The following is a 26054-nucleotide window of genomic DNA, read 5'->3' as shown; positions in this document are numbered from 1 at the left end:
TCTCCCGGGGGATTCGTTCAGCCATTCTCTCTCTGTCCATAAAATGGCCACGAAAAGATGGTTTTTGGCTTCCTGGTGTTCTGCAAGGGTAAATTCTTTACAGACAATGAAGTTTTCAGTGACTTCGGTTATATTCATTGGTGTGGAGAACTGGCACTTGCTGCAGTCAACAGGGTGAGGAGCATCGCCGCATGGTGCTGCATCAGGTCCTGCACGTGGTCTTGGGGAGGGGGCGTCTGGTGTCCTTCTGAGCCCACAGACCTTGCCTGGAGACCCATGGCTCTTCTGCCGTGCCACTTCTCTTCTCCAAGGCTTGGGGTATTTAGCAGATATGTCAGTCAGGAATGCAAAGGGGATGGGGAAAACTGTTTCCTTGCAGATCAGAGGGGTCTTGGTGTGGACCATCAGCCGGGCAGACTGCACAGACCTGGGGGTGAGGAGGAGGGAGACAAAAGCAGACCCCCTCCTATCCAGCCCAACCCTTCTCCAGGAGCAGTTCGGATGTTTCAGGCTCCTGCCTGGGAGGTGCAGGACGCCACTCGCCCCACCAGCCCCCAGCTTATCTGCAGCAAGGGCTGGGGGTCATTTTAAACCCTTGTTGATAGCCATCTGATTTACCTGTAAAGCCCAGGGAGGAAAGCAGAGCCAAGCCAGCCTGGAAACAAGACACAGCAAGTCTCACAGCAGAGTCCCAAAAATCCTCCGATCCGTATCGGGGCAAGAATTACAGAGGACAACAGCTTTGGGTCAGGAGCGGCAAGAGCCCCTCGTGGGTGCTGAGATGCTCTGCAGGAACAGAGGTTGACCTGGGCTGGGAGGAGGGGACATGTGAAGATGGGGACATGGGGCATTCCTGGGCTGCTGCTTGAAAAAACCCAGAGGAGGCAGAGCTAAAAATCTCATTTGAGGCACTGCTTCATGCCCTTTTTTCTTTTTTTCTATTTTCTTTTTTTTTTTTTTTTTTAATTTTTTAAAAATTTTAATTAGTATTTATCTGCAGCACCAAATTCTGCCCTTGTTTCTTCTTTGAGCCTCCATTTGCAAGGCCCTAAGAGTATTAGACAAGTCTATGGGCCTTAGAGAAGCAGAGCCAGACCGGTGGGGCAAGAGATGTACCAGCCTGGGGGCCAGATGAGGGGACCTCTGGCTTGTCCTCGGATGGGGGGCTCTCACAGCTCGGCGTGGGGCAGCGGCAGGGGGGGCACCGTGTCTGTGTGAGGTGGTGCCGTGCGCCCTCTCTAAAGTTATTAATAAAATTCACAAATGCATGGAGATCAATGCCCGTGCCAGCTCGGCTCATCAATACTTCAGTGCTCTCTCCTTACCAGTCCCTTTGAAGGGATTATTTTATTATGCACATCGCTCCTCAGGCGCGAGTGATGAGGGGTCAGGCTGGATCCTGGGTTCTTTTTGTCTGCAAATAACATCTCTGCAGCCCTACTGCTCCCTCGCTCCCTCCTTGTGGGGCTGGCAGAAGGTTTCTCTGTAGCTTCCCAGCTCCTGGACACCCGTGGTGCATCCTGACCTCATGCTGTGTCAGCTGCTGTGACCAGAGTAAAGCCACACACTGAGGACAACAGCTCTGTCCCGGGGCCGTGGGGCCAGCAAAGACCCCAGGCCATCTCTCCTCATAGGTGAATGCCCGTTTCCTCATGGATGGGATGCTCTTGGGGAAGGTGAGGATCAACCTTTCTCTTTTAGATCATGCCAGCTGTTGGCTTTGGCTCAGACTGAGGTGGCAGCGGACATTGGATTGGGTTGATCTCTTTGGAAACCTTCTCTGCTGAGAAGGTCCCTCTTCCTCCATCTGCTCCCATGGAGGATGCGTCCATCCCGCTGCTGTCTGCTCACCTTGTGCCAGCCCAGCAGAGCCCTACTCCTGGCACTGGTGGTTTTTGGGATGGGGTCCCACGGCAGCAAAGCTTCTGGGAAAGCTGGAGTAACTGGTGGCATACTGGACCCCAGCAGAGCTGGGCATGGGCTCAAGGAGAGCCTGGGATGGTGGCCACAGGCCACAGCAAGTGGCTGTTTTCCTTCTTTCCTTTACAAGCTGGAGGGTTGGGGCTTGGTTTTGTTGGTTTTTCTCATCCTTGCTTAAAAACTCATTTACTGTAATAACAGCTCTGCCGATGTTTGAAGGACAGGTTTCCACCTTCCGAGCGACGGCTCATCTCAAGAAGCAGCCTCAACAGTTCAGGAGGAGGAGGAGGGAACTCAGTGTGATTTTTTTAGTTATTATTACTAATTTTCTTTTTCTTTTTTCCCCCTATAGGTATCCTCTTCAGCCATCCCTGCTCATCGCAGAGGGGCTAGAGCAGCCCGCCTGCGGGAAATGGCTGGAAACTGGGAAACCATGTACAATGGCTCGGGAAAAAGCAGTAGCGGGGTGAGAGCATGATCACAGGTACTCCACGGCATGACGGGGACGCGTGACCCAGTGAGCGTTGGTGCACGAGAGTCACGGGGAGCTGAGATCAAAGCCGCAGCCGCGCCGAGCTTTCCCTGGCCAGATGTGGTTTTCGATAAGGGAACCGGGCAATTATTGCTCCACAGCTCCACGGGGTGTATGCGAATCGTTATTAAATGATTATTAAATGTCAGGTCTGAGGAGGCGTGAGGAAGGATTCACTCCAAGTGGCTCAGCCCCAGCTCCAAGGACGTTACAGCTCGATGTGCAAGAGATTTTGGGCGGTTTGGCCCAGCTGAAGGGGGCACATCACAAACAGAAGGGCTGTTTCTGCTCCAGGGCATCCATTGCTTTTGGGTAAGACTGTCTTTGAGGAGATTCTTGCCCTCCCAATGTGGAAAATAGGATGTGATATATCACAGAAGACCATCCCCATGTCCTCGACTGCCGTCCTGTTATTTCCAGCTCAGCAGGGAAGCTGTGAGAAGGGGCTGCCACAGGAGCTGGTGCCAGCCCTCCACAGTGGTGGCAGCTGTAGGGTGACGGCAAACCATGGGCCATCGCAGCCCCAGCCCTTAGCTGGATTCTGCATCCATGCAATGCATGAACCTCATAGTGAGAGTGTCAGTGGTAACCCCATCCTGCTTTTGGTTTTTCTCCAAAAAGGACTGCAATAGTCAAGTCAAAAAATAAGCCAAAATATCCTCAAGGAACTGCCATCCAGGCTGGAGTAGGGCACGTGCTCCAGCCTTTCCTCCTGGCTGCAGCCTTCACCTTGACCAGACTCTCTAAGGGTGCATGAGCCACCAGCAGAGAATTAATTGAGCAAATTATGAAGCATTTTGGTTTCTCTGAGCAAATTATGGTTCACGAAGGAAAACTTTCCCAAAACTCGTTTCCCACGGCACTTCTGCAGAGCTGGTCGCTGTGTAGCTGTGGGATATCTAAAGCATGTTTTGGGGGTCCTTCTCATCAAGGATGGTTTTGAGGTCTGCCTTTCCTGGTGGAGGGCATGGACCAGGGACTCTTGTGGCCCTTTGGGACAAGACCCTGGGGAGATGTCCTCCATGGAGAAGACCATGGAGGAAGTGTTTTCTGTGGAGGAGACCATGGAGTGGGTCTGCAGGCATGTGCAAGGACTAAACCCCCTGGAGGGCTGGCTGTGGGGTGGAGCGGCTGCCGGGACAGGCGAGGTGCAGGCAGCAGGAGGGCAGGGACAGGCAGAGCCGGCTGAGCCGCTTCCCACGCCTGCTCTGCGACGGCTGCAGGCTGGAGGCAGCGGTGAGGGGCCACGGGGATTTCTCTCCAGCTTCATTCTCCACCGGTGAGATGGTGAGAGCTGGGGTGGTGGTCTCCTGGAGCCCAGGCGTGCCCCCTGCCCAAGAGAACCCTTCCTGACCCACCACAACACCCCCAGGCTCAGGTAGTGCTGCGGGCATTTCCCTCCCTGCGAGTCCCGCTTTCCCACGCTGTGGCTGGGTGGGGGGCTCAGAGACTACCCCCCCGGCTGGTAGAGGATGATGATGCTCGGTGGGTGTTTGCAGGTTCCCTCCAGCTCTTCTGCCACCACCTTCTGCTCCCCTTTCCCTTCCTCCCTCTGCCTCCTCCTTCTCTTTCCTCCCCACTCCTTGCTCCCTCTCCCTCCTTCTTCCTCCCTCTGCCTCCTCCTTCCTCCTCACTCTCCCACCCAATTTAAGGATAAAAAAGAGCCCAGAGACATCCCTGTCCCCTGCTACTCACCCTCCCAAAGTCTTGGAGTCCTCCATCCCTCTGTCTTTGGGCAGCTCCTGGCACACGGTCCCTGCTCCAAAGGAGGTAAGGGGGCCCCGGGACGAAGGGAGGTGACACTGCCACATCAGATGACATCTACCAGGGGGTTGCTGGAGTCAGTAGCATCATGGCCCTCAGGCTGATCCAGAGACCATGACATGGTGTGCTCTGCTCCGGCTTTGCTTGCCTTCCGTCCCCGGCATGGAGCTGCAGGGAAGGTGGCTGGTATCAAGGAATCATAGCTAACACGGTTCTCCCCAGGGCCCCGGCCTCTCTTCCTCCACATGGACAAAATTAGCTCGTTTTCTTCCAGAAGACAGAAGAAAAAAAAAAAAAAAAGGCAAAAAAAAAAAAAAAAGGCAAAGCAAACACCTCGGCCTTTGTTCGGAGACAAGGGCCGCAGCCCGCTCAGATGGAATTTATTTTGTGCTGGGTAATTCAATCCATTCGGGCTCAGGATGTGGCCAGGAGAGTTGAGCCAAAAAATGCAAGTTTAAAGCAACTAAATTTTATGCTGTGTATACAGTTAAGTTTGGGTTTGGCTGAGACAAGCAGTTTCCATGGTTTTTTGCAATTTCTGTTGTAGCAACGAGCTCCTTATGCAATGGAAGGGCTGGGAAGCGCGTGGTCCTCCCGGTGAGTCGTGGCTGGAGAGGGGCACGGGGGGAGCCAGGACAACCCGGCTGGGGGACAGGGCTCATCACAAGGTGGTTAATAGTGGCCCCATGGTGTGACCCTCGCTGGGGACAGCGTGCTTGGCATGGGTGAGTACATCCCTGTGGTCTGGCCCGGAAAGGGTTGGATGGTTTCCTCCAAGTCCATTCCCCCCCCCATCTCCAAACGCCTCCGGTGCCAAGCGGGGCTGCTCTCGGTGCCGGGGATGTGGCTGCTGAGCCATGCGTTCCTCGCTGAGGTGTCCCTCTCCCTCCCTGCCATTAACATTTTTCAACGTCACATTAAAGGGAGGGCTGGAAAAGCTGAGCCGTGCCGAGCCCTAGCCCAGCAGCTGGGCTGCAGATGTGCGGAGAAGCCCACGCCAGCCTGCGTGTCCCCGTTCCCTCCGGCCTCATCTGCCCTCTGGGCACGGGGGATGCACCCTTGAAGAGGGCTCATCCTTAATTTTCCACAGCACCGTGCACCCCTGCATCCTTCTGTGGACCACTTTGTGGTCCGGTTAGAGATAAAAAGCATGAGATCGAAACCAGGATGAAACCCCCAGTGCTCTCAGAAATAATACGTGTTGTTTTTCCCCTTGACCAGGGAATTATTATTTCAGCTTGCTCGGGATGGCCGTGCTCATCCTCCGGCCGTGCTTTTGGCAGCGAGAGCTCCATGTTCTGCCCGGTGGGTGCGATACGGCCCCTTCCCCGCAGTGAGGAGTGTGGCTCGGCATCCCACCTCCTGGAAAAACATCAGGGCTTGGGCAAAGCAATCCTCTGCAGGGAGGTTTTCTTGTTAAATGGCATCGAGTGGCCCTTTTTGCTCCATTCCCACAAAACTGCTGTTCTTTCAAGGAGCTAATCCCACTGGCCCAACCGAGCCCAAGGTACAGCCAGTGCCTTGGCTGGGATTTATCCCCAGTTCGAGGGTGGGCTGGATGGGATTCCCCTCCAGTTATGCACCGTGCCTTGTTTGTTACCATAACTGGGGCCAGTTTGCAAAAGAATTACCAGTTCATCAGGCTGGCCACTTCTGTAACGCGCCTGCCAGCAACCCCCAGGCTTGGAAGCGGCGCTCCAAACACTTGCTTCTCTTTGGCTTTGCACTTTGGACTGCAGAACAGTGCGTCGCCCTGCTGAAGTTAATCCTCCTGGCCCATCCTGTCCCGCTGCCAAAGGCTCGTGAGAGCCATTCAGCGATGGATGCTTCATCTTCCATGGGCTCAAGGGTTTCCTGATGGGGCTTCTGTGAATTTATCGACCCAGTGGATTTCTATTCCATGAAATTCTCCAGTATCCTCTTGAACCCATCTAACCACCAGCATTTGCAGCGTCCTGGGGGGTGGGGAGCTCAGCAAGTTAAATACGTGCTGTTTGGGGACCTACCTCCTTTTGGATGCTGTGAGCAGGGCTCCTGCTGGCATCAGTTGATGCCTCCCTGATCCTGTGTCGGCAGAGACTGGGCACAGCCCCTGTCTCCTGGGGCCACCAAGATTTCACAGCCTGCCATCACTTTATCTTGCACCTTCAAGGCACCTTGGGCAGACAGAAGGCTCCTTTGGAAATGTCCATCCTTGCCCTGCTCTCCTTACCTTCCCTGCACTGTGCCACCAGCCCTGCCTGTCTCCAAGCTTCTCATCCCAGCTTCGGTGTCCCATCTGCTCCCACCCTGCTCTGTGTCCATCCTGACACCTGGTGCTTGCTGGTGGGGTAGCTCCTCCAGGAAGCATGAGATCTGCAGCTTTGCTTGGCCTCAGAAGACCCACACCATGTGTCGAAAGCGCCTGGCATCACTTTGGAGGCTGCTGTTGGCCATATGTCATGAAACAACAGTAGGATGCTGGTGAATTGTTTCAGCCTCTGGCAAAACCCATCCTGTCTCGTCTTCTCCCTGCTTTTCCACCTCAGAGGGCTGCCCCTCGTTACAGGCTTGCTGAGCTCCTTTGTGGCTCCCTGACCACTGCTGATCCCCACATTTTGACCCCAAGAGTGCTTTGAATCCCCCTTTTTGCCCAAAGGTTGGAGGGAATTGTGTCTTGGGACTCCTCTGTGTGCCTGACCCATGCCTGCCTCCTCCCCTTCCTCCCCCATGGCTTCCAGCGGAGCTTTGAGATGAATGTGTTCATCAGAGATGCTTGGGTGTCCTGGTCCTGCAAGAGGTTCGGTGCATCCCTGGGAGACCTGCATCCATCCAACCTCGTCTTGAGGGTGCTCTTGTCTTCCCAGTGAGGTACACGGCACCACGGAGATGACACATGAAGTGTGTGGAGACTTGCTCGGGACCACCACTGTGTGTAGGACAGCATCTCCATGCATGCGTGTCTACACCTGTGGCAGGGCCATACACGTGAGGGCGGCTTGTAGACCCACAGAGCTGCAGAGTAACAGATTTCCACAGGCTTGGCCCATAAACTGTTAACACATTAATTAAAAGAAGAAAAAGGAGTTGGTCCCATTAAGCTCACCATCTGTTTTAATTATCCACTGAAGCTCACAGAAAGCTTTGTACACACTATAATTGCATAATTAAAACGAACTGTTGGGAGATAGATGGCACAGAGATGACTGGGGAGAGAAAAGCAGTCCTTGCTCCGGCTCTGCTGTCGCTCAGGAGCATCGTAATTAAGAGGGAGCCGGAAAGCAACTCCTTTTTGGGCTGAGCTGAGCGTTGCACAACGCCAGTTGACTTCTGATAACTTCCTGAGGCTGTTTGTGTAGTCTCCAGCTGGAGCAGCATCATTAAACCCCACTTTGCTGGTAGCTGGGATGAAAAGTCCCACATGCTGGTCTGAGATGGGCAATGGTTTCTGCGCATTGTGAACAAACTCTTCAAATCCTGACTTTCCAGCCCAAATCACCACCTGGATGCATCTCACCTTGTGGCAGATACAACCCAGCGTGTTGCATCTCCTCCCTTGCTCTTCTCATTGTGCCCGTGGGTGGGGGGAGCCCAGCAGAGCCAAGGGAGTTTGTCTGGCAGCTCCCAAAACCCACTCGCCGGTCCATTCTGAAGGGGCACCTCCAAAGCCCAGCTGGTTGCTCTTGGGCATGGAGCAGGCTGGCTTGTCCTCATGGTAGAGCTTTTAAAATCAAAATATTAGTCTTTAAAAAAAAAGCATAACAAAATTCCTGTGAACAGCAGTGGGAATTATTCACATTTTCTGTTTGGCTTTTTTTTTGTTGTTTATTTGTGGTTGGTTTTTTTTCAATGCTTATGGGACTGAACTGATATTCTCATGTCTTCTTATACCTTGTTTTTCCAGGATCACTGCTTTTTCACATTCCCTGCAAACCTAATCTTTGGATTAATACTTTTTTTTTTTTTTGCCATTAAATTTCTGAGCTGCACTGAGAAAACAGGATGAAGTCATTGCAAGTCCTAAAAACTGGAAAAAGTCCTTCTTGTTTGAAGCTCTCCTGGGGCAAGTCTCCGGCAAGGAGCAGGTCCAAAATGCAAGTGTTTGTGGACAAAATATGACTCTTGCGATCTGCCCACACTGCATCAGGCTATTAATGAGTTCATGACAAGCAAAGCGCTGGAACGTAATTAGGGAAGAACTCCGTAGCCAGCCAGAACCTCCCAAAGTCTTAAATGTCAGCTCAGAAACACATGAATTGCTTGGAAGGGTCTTCTGGAGCCAAGGTAAACTTTGGGGAATCGGGGTAATCTGCCAGGACGCCTTCGGAGCGGTGAGGTCCTGGTACCGGCTCGCTCCAGCAACTCCTCCTTGGCACAGCCGAGATGGATGATTTCTGCCACATCCAATCTCCCATGGGCTGGTGGGATAATAATACTACTTATTATTTTATTATATAGTAACTTTCCTGGCAGAAAACAGTGGTTTCATCAAGACCGAGGTGTTCTACAGGAACGTGGCTGACCCTCCTCCCAAGGGCACATTTTGACTTTTCCTTCAGAGACAAACTTTCCTGCCCGTGACAAGACGGGTTATCTTTTTTTAATTAGAGATGGAATAAAAGGACCAGATCCATCCCCATGTCCAGTTCCTCCTTGGAAATTCGTTTCCTGGGAAATTTCAAAATGTTTTTCAAACAAGTTTGCAAATGCGGAGCTCGCTCCGAGCAATCCTGGCAGGGAGAAGCTCCGAACACCCTACGGCAGAGCATCCAAGGGACGGAGAAAACCCCTCCACCTGCAATTGTTTGTCCATATAAATGATGCTGAATTAAATGGGCTTCTACTAGAGGCCAACCCAAGCAAATCCTCTCTTGCAAGTGATGCTTTTCCCTCTGTCTTTTCCTCTTTCAGAGTTTTCTTCCAGATAAAAAGCTGACGCTGGTTCCTCAACTCTGCAGATAACCCTGGGAAGGGAAGGGGAGGCTTGAGAAGCCCTCGGCTGTTTGAGGTCCCAAACCTGGATTTCGGTGGGGCTGAAGGGGCTGGATGGATGTAGGTGACCAAAAGCACAGATTTGAAGACCCAGCTGGGATTTACATGGTTGAGACAACACTTTGAGAATCAGCCCCAAAGCTGCTGCCTGCAGACACCCATTTCTGTTCCCGCGTTCCCAGCCTGGGATGGGAGGCTGGGATTTAACGCCTGGAGTCAGAAATAAAGTCCCATCAGGTGCTGTTGCCAGCTGGCGCGATTGATCCAGCCTGGCTGTGCTTCCTGAAGGTAAGAGCATCCTTTAATGTCCCTATCGGGGAGCACCAAAGGTGGCACCATTGGGCTGTGCAGCTCTTCACCCTGGGATGCTGCTGGGACTGAAAAAACAGCCAGGCTCAGAAAATGACCTGGATGCTACGCCTGTGTGTGCCCATCGCCCCGTTCCCAGCCCTGGGAGGCTGCAGTGACTTTGGGGCAGCCCAGGAGGGTGCAGGGTCTTCACCTTCTCCCTCTTGCATCACCTGAGGTCCGGCTGCCTCTTGGCATTTTATGAACATAAAGCATTTTGCCAGTGAATGCTGGACAACACACCCTGTATTTGACCGTCAGGCTCCAAGGCAGCGCACCTAGCTCCTGGGAGACAGTTCATTAGGGGACACCATAACGAGATCATTTTTTTGCTGGAGCAACGCATCGGTGCAGAACAGCACCCTACCCTGCCAAGGCTTTCCTTTATTTCTGGCCATTAAAGAGACCTAGAGAGTTCTACAGGCATTTTTAACTCCTTCAAGTAACAACATCGATACCTAGTAGGGGATGCAGTGATTTATCCCTTCACGGGGTCACGCAAAACATTACAAATTAAAGTCATGAAGTGCGGTTGTAGCAGAGCATGGTGTCAACCGGGGAGAGTCAGAGATGCTCAGTCCTGGGTGCGACGACACACACTTCAGGCTGGGGTGCCAAAGCACCCAGAGGGCTGAAAAGCACCTAATTGGCATTTTCTTGGAAATCCCACAAGTGCAGCCCCATCTGCCATGTCTGGACCTTCCAGTGTGAGCAGTCACCCTATTAGGTGCCAGTTTTGGGGCTCCAGGGAAGTGCTTGGAAGGGAGTCAGAGAACCCAAGCAGCAGAGTCCAGTGAGGGATGCTCATCCAAAATGATGGATGCTGCAGTTGAACCCCCAAACAGAAGCCCCCAGATGAGCCGATGGGCTGATCCTCCAGCCACCCCTGCCTGAATCCCACCAGCCTTCCCAGGCTGGGTGTCCTTGCCCGTGCATTCCTCAGAAAACTCCCAGCCTGGGATCGGGAAGCGAATCTCACAGGTGGCTTAGCTCAGACGTGTTCTGGCACAGGCCCAGTACTATGGAAAATTTCAGTGCAAGTTTCTCTCCTTTCTCCTCTTAAGCATATTTTAATTAATTGAACAAAGTGTTGGAGTGAAATAATTGCCCCGCCTTAGAGAAAAAAAGGCAAATTTTTCTTCTTGAGAACATGCAGAAATAGGACTATTTATTTAGTTCAAAACTCTCTTTGAGACATTTTGAGTGTGCAGTTTGCCAAACCATAGCTTGATTTTGTTGTAATGGGAAACCTGCTCACAGACACCACGTCCTGGGTCTCTCCACCATCAACGTGCTTCATGGTGACCTCCCCTGGAGAGAAGAACACAGCAATTCACCCCAAACTGACTACTCATGGGTCAAAATCGTGAAGGATCTGCTAGGACTACAAAGATGATGAGGGGCCTGGAGCACCTCTCTTACGAGGAAAGGCTGAGGGACTTGGGTCTTTTTAGTCTGGAGAAGAGAAGGCTGAGGGGGGATCTGATCAACGCCTATAAATACTTAAAGGGAGGGTGTCAAGAGGATGGGGCCAGTCTTTTTTCAGTGGTGCCCAGTGACAGGACAAGAGGAAATGGGCACAAACTTGAGTATAACAATTTCCATCTAAACATGAGGAGGAACTTCTTTCCTTTGAGGGTGGCAGAGCCCTGGAAGAGGCTGCCCAGAGAGGTGGTGGAGTCTCCTTCTCTGGAGACATTCAAAACCTGCCCGGACACGTTCCTGTGCAACCTGCTTTAGATGGGCCTGCTTTGGCAGAGGGGTTGGACTAGATGACCTCCAGAGGTCCCTTCCAACCCCATATCATTCTGTGATTCTGTGATTCCCTCCTTCTGGAGAAGGTTTTATTGGGAAGGTCCATCAGCACCCACCAAAATGCTATTGCTCCCCTGGGTAGCATATTAATTTTTAATGTAATTAAGATTCATTGGGGTCCTTCAGTCATGCATGACCAAGAGGCATGTGGCCTCCTGAAGAACTGGTGTCTGGGAGCCCTGCAATGATAAATATAAATTGCAATGATCTTCACAGCCGTGTAAATGAGGCAAGAATGCAGAAAGAGGAATCAAACCAGACCAGTGCTCTGAGGGTTGATGAGGTGCTCAGGATCTCAGCGGCTCTTGCAGGGTTTATTAATTGGGGTGGTGTTTTTCTCTTAATGTGAATGAGCAAAAGGATCTCTAGAAGGCAAAGTAACAGGGAAGATATGGATACTTTTGGTGTAGGGGCCAAATCTGGGCCAAAATGGGAGGGTGCTGGCTCAGGGGGTCCAAACTAAGCTTGCTTTAGAATTCTCAAAAAAGTCAGATTTTTGAGGGCTTTTTATTTCACTATTTTTAACAAAAGCTCTGAAAAACGCCTTGTCTGGACCCACCCAGAACTGCTCGTGGGACCAGCGCTGAGTTTATGCTTCTGGCATCGGCCTCACTGTCCCTTTTGTGCAGCAATTTTTCTTCCCACTGAGGTCAGCCGCTGAGCAGAAAGCGCTGGTTGTTTGGAAGCAGAAAGCCTCATGGAGAAAAACATCCAAACGAAAACGTCTCGGTGCTGGGAAGCCTTCCCTCCCACCCTGACCTCGCTCTGCTCTCCCTCAGCCGGAGCAGCTCCGTTGTCCTCTCCCATGGCGAACCCACAGCTCATCCCTGGTCCCCTGCTCTTCTTGGGGCACAAGGTGTCTTTCCACAGCACATCCCTCTCATTGAGCATTTTTCGTGCCTCCCATCATGGAGATATTGTGTGTTTGGTCATGGGTCAGCTCATTGGGAAGCAGAAGTTGTCCGTCCCTGTGGAATCGTACAGGGCAAATAACCATGGTTTTCAGAGCCCCTCTCCAGCCACCTCCTTGGTCTGGAGCCTGTTGGAGATGCAGGGGGAGCTGGTTTCCCACCTCTGCATCACTTTGAAGTTTTATTTGCAGGTCACTGCCCAGTCTGGCGCAATCCTCCTGAACTGGTCTTGCTCCTTCCTCTGCTGGGAGAGACCCAGTTGATTGCAGGATTTCTACTGGTGGAGCTGGATATAGGTGTTAGGTTGCCCTTAAAGACCTCCTGGCTTCCTTCTCTCCACATGCAGGTGAGCCATGGGCAGGACAAACCTGCATTGCTGGCACTGCTTGTCCTCCCTCAGTGCTCCCAGACCTGGGGAGCCTTTTCTCCCCCACACTTGGGCACTGCTGCTCCACACCTCATGTTCCTGTCTTGCCTCCTTCTCCTTGTCCATGTCGTCCACAACAAAGCAAAGGGAGGAGATGTCTCCTGGACACATTATCACCCTGCAGTGACTTGGACATTGCAGGGCCACCAGCAGCCAGTGGCTGAGATGGCTTGGTTGGGATGCATGGGACAGTCTCCACAGCAGCTCAGAGGCCAGCACAGATCTCACGACCAGGCAGAGGACAAGTTGCAGGATGAAAATTGGAGGTGTCCCTCCACCTCCTGTGGTGTCCCCTCAGCCAGGGCTGCTGGTGCAGTCCCAAATGGTGCAGGTTGTGAGTGGGCTCCTGGCAGCACCGGGGCTCTCAGGCTTGGAAGTGGCTCCGGAGCAGCAGAGGAAAACACAACGTTAATGATGCTTTCCATGAAAATGGCAGTTTCAATCCCAAAGAGCAGCTCCAGCCTCCAGAAAGGTCCTGCCCAGATGGGTTTCCCAGACCACATGCTGCTTGGCCTTTTGTAATCTTCTCTAGTTTTTTTTTTTCTTTTTAATTTAACTACTGCCTTTATCAGCCCATTTCAGTGTTGCAGCTTTCCTAAGCTGAAACCTCCGGTGTTGTCTCTTGTCCTCATCACAGCTGGACCCACTGAGCCTCTGTGAGCAGGATGGGTCCCTCCGGGCTGTGTGCCTTTGCGCCATCACAGCCCAGAGGCTGCTGGGGCTCTCAGGATCTCAGGATGTTAGGGACCTCAAGATGCTGGGCTCTCATGAGTCTCTGCTGATCCCCTGGACAAACACAAACAGAGGAGCTCATCTTGAGCTCTTTCTGAAGTCCTCCATCTCCATCCCATGGTACATGCCGCTTCTCGTCACACATGCCAAGTAGCCCGTCTCTTCTGTGAAACACTTGCCAAGATCTCAGAGGGAAAACCTCAAAACCAAACAGAAAAAATTTAGGGAAAAACTACCTTGGAATGATCTCCTTGATTGCATTTCCATCATCCTCCCATACCAGCTGCAACCCGAAGGAGGGGAGATGTAATAAACCATTTAAAAAGTTATATTTCAAGTTAACTAACCTTTTCTGATGCTGCGGAACAGCCTGTGCTGGGCTGAGCCCGGAGTCTTGGAAGAAAAGCGAAGGGTTGTTCTTGCTTGGTCTGAACCGGTTCGTTGAGTCATCCTCTTAGTTAATACCTGGCATCGGCACAGCACAGTCCTGCTGGCGGGGAAAAACTCACTCAGGGAAAGTTCAAGCCGTTCATGCTCCTCCAAACTGGGGAGGGGGGGCGGGAAGCAGACAAAGACTTCTTGTTTCACCGGCCGGGGGGAGAGGAGCGAGGAAGAGTCAGGAGAGGAAGGACCGAGGGATGGTGGGATGGGGCTGTTGGCCCCCAGGGCTGGAGAAGAGGCGGATTCGGGATGCCTGCCCGTGGTGTGCTGTTCGCTCAGCCCCAGCCGGCTGGGATGCATTTTTGCGATGCTTGAGCTGTGTCAGGAGGAGGCATTCCCTGTGCCAGAGGGGTGAGCGCCTCGATGGGGCAAGTGGAGACGAAGCGTAGGTCTCGGTGGGATGGGAAGAGCAGGATTTTGGGAAGGATGTAGGGTCCCTGGAGAAGAGCCCATCGCTGGTGCTGTAAGCGGGGAGAAGCCGGGATGAGAAGAGGGTGCCCGATGTGCTGGAGGTGGGCAGGCTTTCCTGAGCAGCCAGGTCATAGAAGCATAGAATCATAGAATGGTTCCTGTTGGAAAGGACATTAAAGATCATCTCTTTCCACCCCCCTGCCCTGGGCAGGGACACCTCCCACCAGACCAGGCTGCTCCAAGCCCCATCCAACCTGGCCTTGAACCCCTCCAGGGATGGGGCAGCCACAGCTTCTCTGGGCAACCTGGGCCAGGGTCTCACCACCCTCACAGCAAAGAATTTCTTCCCCAGATCTCATCTCAATCTCCCCTCTTTCAGTTTGAAACCCTTCCCCGTCGTCCTATGGCTCCCCTCCCTGATCAAGAGTCCCTCCCCATCTCTCCTGGAGCCCCTTTAGGGACTGGAAGGGGCTCCAAGGTCTCCCTGGAGCCTTCTCTTCTCCAGGCTGAACCCCCCCAACTCTCTCAGCCTGTCCTCACAGCAGAGGGGCTTCAGCCCTCCCAGCATCCATGGATGCTCCATTGGTACTGGGGCTCAGAGGCCAGCAGAGGCTGGAGTATCCCCACAGAGCAGCCACAAAGCATTTCCCCAGGGAAAATACTGCAGGAACCCTGTGTGTGAGGCTGCCACCGTACCCCGTTTGCCTTGGAAGCCCCTTCCACCTGTCCCCAGTTGCCCCATCCTGTGCAAGAAGAGGTTGTGGGAGAGGAGCAGCCTTTGAAGGACCCATGTCCAGGGTCGTGCATGCCCACGCAGACCCGAGTTCAGGCACTACAGGTCAGGGCTGTGACGAGACACGTGGCATGGCATTGGGCAGGCCAGCCACCTCCTCCTCCTCACCTCCACGCCTGTCATCAAAGGATGGCAGCAAGATAAGTTCCTTCTGCTCTGCTTCTGACTTCTAGGGCTCGATTAGGAAGGCAAAACTGGTTTAATTAAGGATGCCTTCAAGCTCGCCATCGAGCAAGATGCTGGTGGGTCTCCAGGGAGAAATTATTAGCTCATACTATGGAGCATCACAGAGACTATTAGCCAAATGGGATCTTCTAAGCAAATAAATGATCTGCAAATCAACTGCAGCACTGACAAGTTCCTGCATTTACCCACTGCCCTGGAACTGCTCAGGGCAGTGAGGTTGGGTAATTCCTCTTGCCTCAAACTCAAACCTGTGTTGCTGTATGAAGAGCAAATCTGCAAAAGCCGTGGGAGGAAGGGGAACGGCTCTGGGAGCAGAGAGTCACACCAGGGGTTCTCCTGGTCTCTCCTGGTCCTGCTCCACCTCAGACCCTTGTGCTCTGGGATAAGGGCACATCTTGGTGACCAGCTCTTGTCCTCTGCTCCAGTCCATCCCCTTTGGTACGACTGTACCCTGTGGGAAGAACAGGGTGAACTCTGGTTGGGCAGATCAGCCCCTAAAATCATGCCACTGCACCTTATATCATCATTTCATCTGCATTGTCCCTCTCATCTGAATGCCACTGATCATCTGAGTCAAAGTCTGCAACGACTTCTAGACCCGGTTGGAGACGGAGTGAATCATATAAGTAATTTTGCATTGGCTTGCTCCTTGCATATTACTAACCTTAACTCCTTACTCAGCTTTAAGCAAGGTTTCCACATTTAAAAGAGCTGTTCTTCCTTTTTTTTTTTTTTTTTTTTTTTTAATCCCAGTTTCCTTTCCAAGTGAGCCTTCCCCAGTCACCTCCGTTGGGAAACAAGGCCGTTGCGTAGCTGTGAGCCTGCACCTAAATTGTGTGCGCAACAGACTTTGGATTTATCAGCTGGTAGGAAAAAAAAACAACCCAGTGAAAACTCTTCTCTTGGAAAACGGAAAGTGAATGGAATGGGCATCCTCTTGGAGAAGACGTGGTCACCCTTGAGGCAGGAGGGCTGTGGTGGGAGGACACGCTGTGATGTGCTGGGACCACAGGGTTTGACTTCCAGCCATGGGGCTGCTCGGGGGGATGCCGGACACGATGCTTAAGGCTCAGCCAGTCAATGTTGTATATGGGGGGGGAATGTCACCCTACTAAATAACCCCCTTTTTAGGGAGACAGCCAGGTGGATGGATGAGACATCCCCCTTTTAATCCATTGTTTTCTTTAAATTTTTATTATTTTTAAGCTCCCTACAAAAAATAAATCCTCCCTCTGGTTTGGGAGTTCTCTGCTGCATGCACAGGGGATGCCGTGCACCATTTCCCAGCAGTGATTTTTGCAGCCACCTTGGGTTTACGGGCAAAAAAGCTGACCGGCGGCGCTGGTGAAACCCTCAGGAGCAACGCTCCACTTCATGGAGGCTTTTTTTGGTGGACAGCTGCCTCCTGGGACCTCCTCACCAGCTTTTAATCCTTTAATGTGGGCTTTATTGACACTCTATAGAGCTTAGGTTTTAAGGGTGACTCGAGGAGCTTTTGTTAAGGCAACGTTACACCTGGCCCTCCTGGTGCTGGCGCGTTGGATCAGTGGTTGGCTCCTCTTTCTCTGCCCACCAGAGCGTATGTCCTTCTCGCTTGTGCTGATTTTCTCCTTTTTTTCTTCTTTTTTTTTTTTGTGGTCACCAGCTGGCTCTGTAAAATGATCCAGCTGGACAAAACCCCACGAAAAGGGGGAAAACATTATCCAGCCTCTCCCACCTGCAAGGCATTGGGTTTCTCGGGGCCTTTTGCGTAGCTAAAGATGAGACGCCAATGCCACGTTACGGCAAGGAGTGACACGAGGCAGGTTCCTCTGGTTAATTAAACGGCTGCTTTCCTGGGCTTTCTCTGAAGCCAACATTGCAATTTGCTGCATTGCAGCCCTCCGTCACCTACGGTGCGAGTCGCTGGCGGGCTGCGGTGGTGTTTGCAAGGATTTCCAGGGCTTCAGCTTCCTTCTGCCCTTTGCGACCGCCCTTCCTGGAGTTTGTGGCTGCCCAAGCTGTCCCTTGGCTTTTGGGTCAATTTTGGGGGTACAAGGAGCTCCTGCCACATCCATCTCCCCGTCTTTGCACTGGGCTCCTCTCCTTGTGTGCAAGGGAGACAAGAAGCTGGCAGCAGAGCGTGACCGGTTTGCAAAGGCAGGTTTCGCTTTCCGGTTTTTAGACCAAAGTCAGCACAAAGCAGGCATGATCTCCACAGGCTGTGGGACAGGAGCCCCTGCTACGGCCACCAAAGCCTCCCGAGATGGTGGCAGAAGACACCACCCTAAGTGATGAAGCCACGGAGGGAGATCAGCCAGTGCTGGGAGAAACTCTCTCCCTCTTGCCCCCGGGGTGGCTTAATTATAACCTCACTTTAGTAGCTCAGGGGCCCTTTGATGTGGGGAGCGCCCCAGCCCTCATGCAGGTATCTCGGAGAGGAGATGTCTCCACATCAGCCAGCCGTCTAGACTCCCCGTGCGGAGAGGACCGGCTGGGAGGGTGTGATTCAGCTCGGCTCGCGGCCCACGTCTGCATCCCACCCAAGGTGACTCTTCATAAATTAAGCGGCGACCAAATTGCAGCCCTGAACGGAAGCCACGGGGCTGCGAGGGAGGCACACCCTGGAACCCGTCTGTGCCCCGGGCACGGGGCGAGCTGCTCCACGCAGGCAGGGCTGGCAGGTTCCTCTGCCTCGGATGGCTGCTCCTGCTCCGCGAACGCTTCCAGGGGCTCCCAAATTCACTGCGTTTTCCCCATATCCCAAATTATCCCTTTGCATCGTATCCAACCATCAGTGATGCCACCCCAGCTTTGGCTGAGGAGGGATTTGTCCCCCAGTTCCCCACGCTGGACGTGGCCAGCACCGCCTTGGGTGTTTCTCTGCAACGCCAGCCAGGGACAAGCCGTGCCTGGGTTCTGCACGATTTGGGGTGAAACCAAGACTTAATTGGAGCATGGGTGTCACCAGAATAGCTGTTGGCAGGCGGTCAGGCTAATTAAAGTCCATTTAGGGGACGGAGCCGCCTTTTCCATGGCAGGAGGCGGCAGCTTCATGTACTCAGATAAAGCCAGGGAGGAAGGGACGGACGTGGTCATGGATACAGGGATGTGCTCGTCAGGCGCCTTTGGGGGAGGAACCGTTGTGTGCTCAATTGACTGGAAATAAAGGACCATTTTCTGGCTCGCGCCAGGGAGATGTGAGCTGATGGCATCACTGGTCCATAAGGACATCAGCCGTATGGTCAGCGGAGCTTCTCTGGCAGCGAGCAGGGAGGAGCCTGGCCAGCACTGGTGAGGGTGTCCAACATTTTGTATTAAATAAATAAATGAAGTCTGTCCTGGCCAAGCTCCCTGTTAGGTGATGCATTTTCTCTGCATGGTGCAGTGGTCCCAGCATGCTGCAGCCTTGCAAGGTCTCCCATGACCTGAGAGAGTGGTCTTGCACCCTTGGGTATCTCCTTTTTGGCTTTCCCAGCTCCCCAGACCTCTGGCTTTGGGCATCTCTGCTGGTGTCTGGCAGCCACGGTGTCTCTGGGCTGAGGATGTGCCATACAAATTCCCTGCCCATCTGGGTACTGCTCCCCTGGAAGAGCTAAAAGGCAGGATCGAACACCCCACCAAGCTGCGGAGGAACCAGAGAGGAGCTCACAAAGAGCACAGGGCCACCGAGGCTTAGCTGCTCTCGTGATATTCTCCAGGCTCTCTGGATGAGTGTCCAGGAACTTCTTCCAGACTCTGGTGACATGGAGATCTGGTGTGGGGACCAGCTGCAAACCTCTCTGGTACCAGGCTGGGTTTCTTGGAGACAAGGTCCTTGGGAAGATCTGAGGACCAAGAAGATGAAGCTGAATGTGGGTGTCCAAGGACAAGAGGTGCTGCTCTGTTCCTGGACATGAAAAATACACCTGACCTAGGCCTAATGTTGACAGTGTCCTCCCCAGCACCTCAGGCTGGTCTAGTGACCTCTCCGTGGCCATCACCATGCCAGGGGATGCTTTGGAGGCTCCTGTTTCTCAGCAGAACCCTCTGTGGGCTCTGCAGAGCCTTGCTTTTCTGCCCTTCGAGGCAATGGTGGAGCAGAAGGATTGGATATGATGGAGGCTCTTCCACTCCAGCACTGGTTCTGCAACTATCTGAGGCCACCTGAGAAAGCCCATGGATGCACAAGTGAAGCAACCTGGGACCACAGGTCCTGCAAAGCCAGGGAGGGGAAGCAGAGGGAGGGCCGATAATTTGGCTGGAGAAAAACACCACACTTCCTAAATCCAGAAGAGAGACAGACCAGAGTTCCTCTGCAGCTGGCTCCTGCACTCAGTGGCACCTTTCCCACTTGGCTGGGTGTTTTTCCCACTTTTGATCTTAAAGAGACAAATAAAAACACCTGGCAAGCAAATGACACCGTTCCCTCCCAACCCTTCCCTGTCATCTGCAGCGCGGGGACGGCACGTCACTGCTCCCCTCCAGGTCCTGCACCCCAGACCTTTGAGAAACTGCCGTGTCTGGAGGCCAAGACCAAGGCTGAGCAGTGATTTCCTCCTCCAGTCTTGGTGGGCTTCATGTCTGGTGTCCCTCGGCCACGTGCCTTCTGCAGACCAGCCTTGCAGGAGAGACCAAAACAAAACAAACTCTGGATTTCCATGATTTCCAGGCTTTTCCTGGGGAAAGGGCTCCAATTCCCGCCCCCCCCCCCCCCCCAGCTTGCCCTTGAAGAGTTGGCTTACACCCAGATCCTGATTTCTGTCTCCCACCACTCACTGCTTCCCCGATAAAGAGCCACGTGAAATTTATCTCCCCATCTTTCATTAAAATAAACCAATTAAGCAACGCTGAGGAACCTCTGATCCGGGCCAGCTCGGTCAGCCGGCGTATCCATGTCTCCAAAGCATCTTCTCGCCCTGCTTACCCTCACATCAAAGCGAGCCGGGGAGCAACCCCGTCCTTGGAGCGCTTCGGCAAAGTATGTCAAGAGATTCGGGAAACAGCTGATTTAATGCCGAGGAAATTAGTAACCAAATGAGTTCTTAGCCAAACGGCTCCTCTTCTTGATCTTGGGAAAAGTGGTGTTTAAATTCTCTATCTCATGGTTTTAGACTCAGGAAATGTGATTACACATCTGTCATTATTTTACTCTTCTGTGTTGATGGCTCATATTAAACAAACCACATTCCTGCATCGCTTAGTAATCTCTGCTGTTCCCTTTCCTCGCCGAGGAGACAAGTCCCAGCTTGACATCAATGTACCTGTTGATCAGAGCTCCGCTGTTAACCAACCGGCAGAGCTGTGTAGACACCAGCTGCGGGGAACGTTCGCACCACCAGCCTCTTTTCTCCAGCTTGTTGCAACTTTGCAGCCCCCTTTTCTCCTAACCATCGTTTGGCCCAAGAGCAGGAGGAGCTGGGCGAGATCCACACCCTGCTGAGACCCATGAATTTCTCGGAAAGGTGCTCAAGCCTTCCCCCGTCTTCCACCGAGCAGGTAAGAACATGCGCTTTAGGGTTGGACACCAGTCAAAAAAGGGTAGGTCCCTCCAAGGGGAGCACGATTCCCAGGGATCCTGGTGCCTCAGCAGCCCAGGAGGACGTGGAGAGCCCCACGGTCCCACCGGCTCCCGTGGGATGGGCTCCCACCCGCCGCGCAGGAGGAACCTGCCTTGAAGAGTCCCACTCTGCAGGGACACTGAGCTTTTTTTCTTGGTGGCTTTATCTTCCAGCTCTGCTGAGATAACCCCGAGCTCACCATGGAGCTGTTGGAGGAACTTGACTCATAGATGTTCCCAGCACCAGGTAGGAAAATGAGTGCCTGTTTTTAATGGCGTTGGGCCGGCTGGGGAAGGGAAAGGAAAGGTGGTGTAGAGCGTAACCTGGTGCTGGAGGGGCCACCTTGGCTGGCTCCCAGCCGATCTGTGGGGCTGTGATGTTGACTGAGAAGTGCCTGTCCATGTGTTACCTGTGGCTCGCGAATGGTTGTAAATGCTTTCCAGCTGCTGGGAACTCAGCAGAGATCTCAGGGCAAGCATGGTGTCACCAAGCTTTCTCTTCTCCTGGTGAGTACACGGCTGTTCAAGCATTGGCAGCCATGCTCCTCGGGGCTGCGTTTTCCTTTATCATGGCGTTTTGGCACAAGAGCTGTGCCGGGAATGGCACAGGTCCCTGGGGATGCTTGTGGAGGATGGTGCTGTCTCGGGAAAACCTCGAGTTCCCTGTGCGATGCTGTTTGGCTGGATCTGCTCAGTTTTCTCTCGGTTTTGTTTGCGTGATCTCCAGTGGTTGCCTGTGCCGAGCCCCGGATTTCTCCCATCCTGGAATCTGCAGGTTGGGGAAGGGCTGGGGTGGGGGAGATGTGCTCCGTGTCCACAAGTCCACCATGTTTGCACCGGGGCTGATTTCCATGGGAGAAGCGAGGCTGGAGCAGTATCACCCTGTTCTCCATGAGGCGCCTCGGAGCTGAGTCCATTTGTTTTAAAATAACTCCTTTTGTTCTCCGCCATGTGAGATCTCGGAGCGTTTTTCTCCATCAACCCCTACAGGACAAGAAGGGAAGGTTCCCGGGTAAAGGGGGACTGAAACGAAATGGTGGTGGGAGTGGGAGGATAAGGCATGGCGTGGGCAGTGGGACCGCTCCTTGCCGTGGGAGGCTGGGTGGAGGGCCTGGGGGCTGCTGGAGGATTGCTGTCCCTGGACACCACCGCTGTGCCCCAGCAGCCGGGAAGAAGCTGGTTCCTTTGCCACAGGGCCTTAGGGTCAAGGTGGGAGCGATGGTGGGTCCCTGATGCTGGTTGCTGCTCATGCATGTGCCATCAACTGAGAAATGAGCTGGGGGTGCAGATTGCTGGGCTATTAAACTGCCCATAGCTTTGTTTTTTTATATAAATGGCAGACGTGGATTGGGTGGTTTTATCAGGCATCGCCTCTGGATTGCCCAAACCATCATGACATGGAGAGCAGATGCTCAGGCTTCCTTCTGGCCGTGGGTATCAGCAGACCGCGTGTCTTGCTGACCATGCCATTATGGTTTCAAGACCTCCTTGAAAGCCTGGTGGCAATGGGGGGGCCTCCCAGCTGCCCCATGGGGACTCTGCTCCCTTGGGCAGGGCGCTGGTCGGGATGTGGCACTGGGGCCACATCCATGTGTTACCTGTGGCTTGCAAATGGTTGTAAATGCTTTCCAGCTGCTGGAAACTCAGCAGAGATCTCAGGGTAATCATGGTGTCACTAGGCTTTCTCTTCTCCTGGTGAGGACAGGGTTGTCCACCAAGGATGGGGCAGGGAAAGGCACCAGCACCCCATAGTGATCCCAGCGGTGGCAACCAGTGATGCCTATGGTGCAGATCTGACCCACCCTCTGCTTGTGGCTGCCCAGAAGCCAGTGCCACATCACAGGATGAGGTTCTTCCTCGAGCTCTTGGGCCATGTAGACATACTCTGCATGAGGGATGTACTATTTCTTCTGGACCGGTTTCACCCAGGGTCCCCATGGAGCCTCCACAGCCCTGGCTTGCTCCCTGGAGAGGAGGCAGCAGCGTGGTCCTGGGTGCGTTGGGCGACCCGGTTTGAGGACGGGGATTTAGGAGCACTTTATGTTTCACTGATGACCTTTGCTTCTTTGAAAGCACCTGGAAGGTCTGAGGTTGGCACCGATGCTGGCAAACTCCTCCTGTCCCAGTGAAACATGGGGCCGGGTGCCCTCGGCGAGAAGAGCGGCTCGGGAGGAACGCCTGTAGGACGGCCCTTTTTAAACAATTAAGAGCTTCTTCTCCAGCTCATTTCCTTCCATGCCCTCGCAGAGGAAATCAGCTTAATGAGCAGTCTTAGTCAATAATTAATTTTCTCCAATTTTTTTGATAGCTTCTTTAAAGCGAGAGGAGGGCCTGAGCTGCTCCGGTACGGCACAAGGTGCCACTGAGCAGCTCCTGGCACTGCAACGGCTCTGCCCCATTAGCTGGTGGCCGCAGACCCCAAGACCCATTTGCCCCATGATGGGTGGTGGAAACAGCCAAAAAGTGCGGTGAGAATGGACCAGTGGCATGGAGCTGGTTTTCCAAGTGGTTTTCCATCCCCCGCATTCCATGGAGATAAATGCAGGGAATGGATGCGCCATGTATTGAGGTCCCATCCCTGGAGGGGTTCAAGGCCAGGTTGGATGGGGCTTGGAGCAACCTGGTCTGGTGGGAGGTGTCCCTGCCCAGGGCACGGGGTTGGAACGAGGTGGTCTTTAAGGTCCTTTCCAACCCAAACCATTCCATGATTCTATGATGCCATGGCAGAACATGGACATGTGGCCCTAAATCCTGCTGCCCCCCTTGGTTAGAGAGGGATTTGAGGCTCCTTGGCCATAAAGATCAGGTCTATTTTCAGCTTCGCCTCTCTGCTTTTAATAACAGGAGGGTCTGCTGTTGTTTAGACCTGAGCGGAGAGACTTTAATTACTACTTCTGTGTCGAGAAGGATGTAAATACGAACTCGGGGAAGGAGCGAGGGTTATTAAAGCGAAAAGGCTGTAATTGCTGTGCCCCTCCCTCCCCATCAGATTTTCCTCTCTCTCCGGTTTGGAGAGGACTGGCTGATCCAGTTGGGCTGTCTCTGGCCATGGGTTGCAGGCTGTCCCCGGGGAGCCCACTGGCAGGGAGGGGACGTATCCAGCCAGCACCCACCCCAGTCAGGGCTTCTATCAGTCCAGCCCACGGCGAGGAGGGAATCGCCTTTATCCAGGCAGGATAACGCCGTAGGATCCCCGGGTTTTGGCGTGGCCACCCAGAGATGTTTGCAATTTGAGGTGGAGGGCAAGCGTTTGGGGTGGGTTTTCTTGGAGAGATCCTTTTTGCAGTTAAAGAAACTCCCAGCCCAGTTGTAAACAGCCTCTCTCGGATGCAACCAGTCCCATGTCTTTTTTTTTTTTCTTAAAAGTCATATCTTTGATTTCATTTAATAATGGATGAATTATCACAAGTATGTGCTGGCAGGGAGCCCGGGTTTTGTCAGGAGGTGAGAGATTTCTGTAAAGCATTGGTTGAAAATATTTAAAAAAAAAAAAAAAAAAAAGAGAGCAAGAACAAATTAAAAAAAAAAAAAAAAAAGAAGAAGAAAGTAAGTTTGTGCCAAAGCCTCCGGGGATGGGAAAAAACCAACTCGATTGCAGAACTTTTTTGTCTCTCTCTTTTTTCTTCATGCCTGTGCAAGAGGTGGGACTCCTCTCACACAATTTGGCTGTCTTAAATGGCACAGTGTCACCTAAACCTGGTCCCCGGCAGGTCGGAGGGGGGAGATGGGAGCTGTGCCCCCCCTGAGGAGCCCCATCTCCTCTGAAACCTTCATCACAGCCCCTCAGAAATGGGGGTGTGGAAAGGTGATGCCTCCCAGCCTTGAGCGATGTTCTCGACTGCCTCGAAACCTGCACCCCTCTCCTTGACCCACACCCAAGCACCCCGTCATCCCTCCCCGTGCCCCCTCCCAGTGGGGCAGCACCCCGGGGAGCAGGCAATGGGGTGGAGAGGGGGACCTTGGCCCCGCGGCTGGAGCCTGGTGGGGTGAAGCAATCGCGCCCAGTCATGAGGGAGGAACGAGGCGAACCTGGGGCTCACGGGAGCGGAGGGGAAGACAGCACCTCCCTGATGGCGTGCACCGACACGCCGGGCACCACCGGCACGGCCTCCCTGCTCCGGAAAGCGGGCAGGGTTCAATCCATCCCTTCAATCATACAGAACCATAGAATCATAGAACAGAGTTGGAAGGGTCCTTAAAGAACATCCAGTTCTGTCCCCTGCCCTGGGCAGGGACACCTCCCACCAGACCAGGTTGCTCAAAGCCCCATCCAATCTGGCCTTGAACCCCTCCAGGGATGGGGCAGCCACAGCTTCTCTGGGCAACCTGGGCCAGGGTCTCACCACCCTCACAGCAAAGAATTTCTTCCCCAGATCTCATCTCAGTCTCCCCTCTTTCAGTTTAAAACCCTTCCCCGTCGTCCTATGGCTCCCCTCCCTGATCAAGAGTCCCTCCCCAGCTTTCCTGGAGCCCCTTTAGGGACTGGAAGTGGCTCTAAGGTCTCCCCGGAGCCTTCTCTTCTCCAGGCTGAACCCCCCCAACTCTCTCAGCCTGTCCTCACAGCAGAGGGGCTCCAGCCCTCCCAGCATCTCCGTGGACCATCCCTTTGGTCATTCTGCTGGCTCTGGAGAGGTTTGCCAGCTTTGTTGTTAGTGTTTGGGATCACCTCGCCGGTGGTAACATCTTCTTCTTCCATGGTGGCTTTGGTGGCTGTGCAGAGGGGGATTTCCCACCCACCCTCCGCTTGGCCAGTTTAAAGGTGAAAACAGGGAGTCAGGGAGATGCATCCAAAAGGGCCTGGTTCCATCCGAGCTGATGGATCTGGGTTTGTTTCCCTCGAGAGAGTGATTTCTCTCCTGCAAGGAGAGCGGTGCCTGCGTGAGGTGGGTCCCCGTGGAGACACTCGGGCGAGTCTGGGTTCGGTCCCCATAGCCCGGCTGGGGCAGGAGATGCACCCACGCCAGATTTCAGCCCATCTGTCACTCGTTTAGTGGCCAGCCCAGCCTAAACCACCACGGCAGCCTGAGTCAGAGTGAGTCAGCCCTCTGGATTGCTCTCCCGCTGCCCCCGAGCCAACCCAGCGCATTTATTAGCTAATTAATTTTCATTTCCTCCTCCTCTCTTCCCTTCCCTTCACAGCGAGCCCTCTCCCCCGTCTTGCCTGCCCCTCTCAAAGCCGAGAGGCGAAGCAAACCTCTCCACCCCATCAGTCCCCGTCCCCCCCCCAGAACCCCCTCCCGACAGCATTACCCCTGGGCTTGGCCCCGGGACACCCTTGAGACCAG

Source organism: Numenius arquata, chromosome 6 (assembly GCF_964106895.1).
Source record: "Numenius arquata chromosome 6, bNumArq3.hap1.1, whole genome shotgun sequence".
Classification (NCBI taxonomy): domain Eukaryota; kingdom Metazoa; phylum Chordata; class Aves; order Charadriiformes; family Scolopacidae; genus Numenius; species Numenius arquata.
Note: the sequence above shows the minus strand (reverse complement) of the source record.